The sequence below is a fragment of the Primulina eburnea genome, chromosome 8, assembly GCF_022965805.1.
Source record: "Primulina eburnea isolate SZY01 chromosome 8, ASM2296580v1, whole genome shotgun sequence".
Lineage (NCBI taxonomy): Eukaryota > Viridiplantae > Streptophyta > Magnoliopsida > Lamiales > Gesneriaceae > Primulina > Primulina eburnea.
In genome coordinates, this window is record NC_133108.1 from 36,779,818 (window position 1) to 36,785,817 (window position 6,000).

Genomic DNA, 6,000 nt, shown 5'->3' on the forward strand with positions numbered 1-6,000 from the left:
TTTAATAAAAACCCTCATCTTTACTTTCCACAATGCATAGTTTGATCCATCCAACACGGGAGGCCTAAAAACGGTATTTGTTGATCCTTCCATAATTCCTTTTCACTCTGAAAACAAAACAAAACAGGATCTCACTTAGTAGCGTCAAGTGGAAGCTCTGATACCAATTGAAAGTTCTGTTTCCACAGTGTATGTGTGAGTTGAGAGTTGTGTGTTTCAGAATATAGGTGTTGTGCGTAGGTGTTGTAACACTCACGACAACATGCAGCGGAAGTTAAAAGTTTAACACACCTAAACGTAGTTGGAATAACGATAATAATAAGAGAGACGAGATATAAATTATGCACAAGTATAAAATACTTGTGCGATGCCTCAGGGCAAAATAATTCACTAGAAAAACTTGTAAGTTTACAAAAATCAATACTAGTGAAAGAAGTAAACAACTCCCTTGTAAAGGTGAGTAACAAATTGCATCCAAAACTTCTGACAAAGCATATAACCGGTATACAATGGATGCATTAACCGAGAAAGAAAAGGTCTTCAAAAGAACAACACACTAATCAACATAATGATTAGGTGTTGGCGTCATAGGATGCAAGCACTTCTCGGCAACAACAGTACGAGCTAGCTTTGATCTCCGAACTCTTCTCGAACACCTTTGGCTCTCTAATAATCCTCTCTCTCACGCCGCCCACGTTTAGTTGCTTGGAGTAATATTTAACCTAGACCACGAGCAATTTCATTAGGAAACAAACTCTTTAAACAAAAGGATAATATCTTAAAGATATTGTGATATCATATAAAAATATTATAATATCATATCACAAATTCAATATTCTTCACATGTCTAGAAAGGCAAAAATATTAAAGATAAACATGGAAAGTATATCAAGGAATAAAATTCCTTTCAATATTGATCTGGATGTCTACGGGAGATATAATTTGATGGAATTTTTCAAATCCAGAGAACTTTTATCTATTGTTTCTGCAGTTGGCCAATACTGCCGCAAGCTTGTCTTAAAATTATTGACTAATATCACATCCAGTGTGGGTTATGAGAGATCGACTAAATTTGGCAGAGTTTTTGTCTGATAGTATGTCTCTCAATTTAACTCTGACACCATCAATGCTCCGTACAACACCCTCATTGAGGATGAGGAAAGGATTCAGCCCGACATTAATGAGGTTATTGTTGTGCTCATTAGAAGGTGGATAACACAATTCCCTAGTCATCAAAGTCATCACTCCGGCGCCAACCTAAATTCATTCTACTATGAGCTTCTCAAAATAGCCGTGCGGAACTGGACACAATCAACCAATTCCATTGTGGTAACCAAGCCACAAGCTTTTGTGATGTTTGTCATTGGCACTAGAAGCATTTTAACTTTGGGAATATGGTTTTTAAGATTGTGCTACAATTTGCTGATGGAGGATTCAAGTCAACCAAGATGCCTTTCCCTTCGCTTATCTATGGGATTCTGGAATCACAAAGATTTATCATCTGAGACATAGATGAGAATATGTTCATGGTGACTGAGATTTGAATATTGCCTCCACCCCCTTCAAAGGAAATCGGTATATAGATATTTCTTGGTCAGAATCTAGTGTTGCCTCAGATGTTGGGAACACATCCTCTACTTTTGACTATATTCAGCTTGCATTTATCGTTTACAAGCTCATATTGACTTTGCACTTAAGCAAATCGTTCGAACCAAAGAATTTATCATTCAATATGAATCCCAAGTGGCTCAATATAGGCTTTTTTTTTACATGAATGTTCATTCTGGACCCAAAAAAAAAGAGGAGATAGCGGTGCACAAACTTATGATGTTGGACCCTCTGACACTCATGAAAATACTGAAGTAGAAAAGGATGAAGATACTGAAGAAAGAAAAAAATGATCATTGATATAGTGAAACTAGTGCTCAATTTCTTCAAAGAACATTGACTAAAAAAGTTGTATCTATCCGCGAAGAGCTGACCAAAATGTTCATTCACATTTCTTGCATAAAAATCAAGTTTTGGCAAGACCCGGGAAAATGTCAATTTTGCTCAAACTAGACTAGCATCTTTTGCATCTGTTCAAACTGATTCTCTACACTGGACTCCAAGGTTGAAGCTTTAGATATCAAATTGACCGATCAATCTTAATATCTTCAGACCTTGGATAACAAGGTTGGTGGCATCTCTGAACACTTCTTTGAATTCATTCATTGAGTTAAGGTCTGTGCTGTCAAAAAAGAGGAAGAAGATGCAAGAAGAAAAGCAGAAACATAATAGAATCTCGTTGCCAGATGAAGGAATCAACAATGACGAGTAGTATACTGCAATTTATCATTTTTTAAGGCTTTTCATTAATATTGATTAAATATACTTCATTTATTGTTTATACTATTTGATGTTCTCTCAATGCTTATTTCTGTTTTTATCTAGTTGTCTAGCCTTTTAGGTTTTGATAGCACCACAAAAGGAGAAATTGATAAAAAAAAAAAAAAATTAATTGTGGTGATGTGATACTTAAGGAAAACCAGAAGCAGTATTCATTTTAAGGAAAATCAGAACCAAAGTTTTTTTGGTTTTGAGCTATTTAAGGAATATCTTAACTCATCTTAGGAAAAAAATATCAGTAGATCGAACTAAGTATATAGAGCTAGAAACAGCAGTCAGAAAGATAGTCTTTTACGATAATCATTTTTTACAATAATATGTCAGACTACTCTAGTGACATCCGTTTTGTTTTTATTATCTATCAGATGATGTCTCTATTTATTGTAGGTGTTCTGTAAAATATTTCTCTTTATTTAAATTCATTCAATGAACCGTACAGATTATTAATTGCTCACTATCATTATGGGTACAAAGACAAATAACAAGTCTATTATTGGATTCAAGTACTCTTAACCAAAGATAAATCATGAATTTGACCCTTTTGTGTAACTACGATAATCACTCACACTTTCTAGTTTATCATACTAAAAATCTACAAAAGACCAGGACACGCTATAAAGTTCTATAAAATTCAGAGTATCAATGTGCCTTCACTGTTTATACTCTTTCATTTTATTATGTGGAAAGGCTAGAGCCTTTCCATAATCAAAATTCGTCAAGTGTTGAATTGTAATACTAAGAGTTTATTTGGAAAAAGATAAATCCTGCTAGAGTGATTTTGTACAAGTGCGTATTGATCAATTCTTTTTGCGATACTTTTGGATACAGAACAAGATGAGAAGTGGAAGAGTTTTTGTCATTCGAATTTCCATAAACATGCATTGTATTTTTTTTACCTTCTACTTTTTAAAGTTTCATCAAGCGCTGTTAATTGTTTTCCCACTTTTAAGTAGTTCGCGCTTTCAAAGATCGGGATCAACTTTTGACTCCTAAAAGGTCTGAAACACATATTTCATAAACTGAAGCAAGAAAAAGTTGGGGTATTGTTCATTCAACTCTCTTCTAAATACTATGCGGATCCTAACAAACCATTTACAAGAAACTACATGAAATTGATAAATTTCTACAATTAAGATATCTTAGAATATCATATTTATATAAATTATAATGAATTTATATTGATAAAAAAAACTAAAAATACATAATTAATTTATATTTTGGGGTGTTCAATGATGCATTGGATTTATGTTTTTTTTTTTATTAAAATGGATAGGTTTATCGTTTGATTATTTATAAATTAATTTCTCGTTTTTTCCTTAGTTTAGAATTGGTTTCTCTCTTATTCCCATTCATGTATTGGGGAAAACTGAGGACGAACCCAGAAATGTTGTCCAGGGGTTCGATTCATATAAATTCATATAAATATAATCTATATCAACTAAAGGATGGGCATAAATTTTGTTATGTTTCCTTTACGAGCTCATAGAAGAAAAATATTTTTCTAGAAGAGGCAGAGAAGATTCTTAAGAAAAAGGGGGAACTTGTTCTTTATAAAATATCGTTTTTTATTACTTAAATTATTAAGATATATTAATTACTTAAATTATTAAGATATATTAATAATTTTACAAAATATATTAGGGGCCCATTGCCTCACTTGTCCATGCATGAGTCCAGCCATGGGAAAAAAATACTTATTTTCGAGGACGAATAAATAAGTGTTCGGTTGGAAATAAAATAGTTTTTTGATCAAAAACGAAATTTATATCTCTGCATGATAGAAAGTGGCTTTGATTTTTGGAAATAACTCAATTTGATGTACTAAATATAATATTATTTAGTATGTTTTTGTGAGACGAATACACTAGGTCCATATTCGAAGTCAAAAATAATATTTTGGCATAAAAAATAATAGATAAACCCGATCATTTAAAGGTTATGACAAGCAAGGCAACATGAAACTAAAGCAATTAGAAGAAAGACCACATTTTCATGGATCGGTTAGGTATGAGATTTGTCTCACAAATATAACCTATAAAATAGTCTCTGTTAGGATCGTGTTAAAATTTAAATGAGTGAACGAACTCTTGAAAAGATTATGCGATAAAAAGAGTTATAATAACTCATTCTCGAAATGTTAAAAAATGAACCGACTACCGAAAAGTTAAAGTGGGTTTAGTTCTAAAACAAAGTGGAAGAAACTCAAAATAATCTTTTTAAAAACTGATTAAACATTTTGAAAATAATTTTAAAAGTATATAAGTTGAAGTATTAAGAATGATTTGGTTGAATCATTTTATCGAAAAAAGTAGCAAAAAAAAGTAAATGTGATAAACAAATATGCATGAATTTATTTATGGATGTTCGGATATTAGCTATTCATATTTCACCATTTCTTCCCCTTGAAATGATTTACTAGAATACTTTGATTTATATAACCATTTGTACAAACATTTTTCGACTTATGACTTATCTTTTACCTAATCGAAACTCCTATCATACTTTTGATTGTAGGCCGCAACCTCAGAATATGCATAATGTTTCACATCTTTTATGTCACACAATTATTAATGTCTTTTTGTGAAGACTATCACGCTAAACTTTGAAACTTTTGTATGTGTGATTGATTGTGTGTGTGAGAAAATTAATACATTACAGTGTATATACTTTCAAATATATCCTTACACACAAGGAGAAAAGCTCTCACTAAGCTAAAACATCTATTTAGACTCTCATTCTGGGGTTTACTCTCATTTTAGCTAATTTTTTCATGTAGATTGTACATGCTTTGAATTCCCTTCAAAAAGTTGTATATGATATTCAATATGTTGTATATATATCCCTCAAGGGTGATATATACGTTATACACAAGAATGTGATCATTGGAAAATGTTTTGTATTGTTTCTGACATTGCAACGGTCATATTTGAATTTTTGGCAGGTTGCTGGTGCGGTCCGGTTCCAGGAGCAAAACAGTTGAATGAATGAATCGGTCAAATGAGCAAAACGGTTGAGTGAAACGTGGTCTAGTCCGATTAATATAGCTCTTGATCCGTTGATTCTGGGGCAACGTTATGAACATGAACGTTTTAGCTCTTTTCTTAGCTTTCTATAGAATCAGGTATCACTCCATTTCAAGTTCATACGAGAGAGATATGCAAGAAATAATGAATTGTATATACGCTTGAACTCTTTCTGCAATATTTACAAATCCAGCAAATTCATTGCTGCTTATCAGTTTTTTAAACTTCCATTCATACTTCATCTATGAAAATGATTTATATATCAGTGTCTTATCTTTATAACGCATGTTGAATCATTTCATTACGATAATTGAGCTGAGATATATCCCAAATACCAGAGCTGGTATATGTAGTCATCCGATTTGAGGATGTTTTACTAGTCAGATTTTGCGACCACCATTTTGTTGGATCCGGTTTTCTACACGCCCAAACGCAGCGGAAGATTTAAAATTTTTATTTTATTTTGAAAAACAAAATAATATTGCTTTAGGCGCTCGTATGATTTATCAAAACATTCATAGGGAGTAAATCATTATACCTTTGGTGAATTAATTCACGTGGCTCCAACTATTCCGGGGTTAGCGGAGAT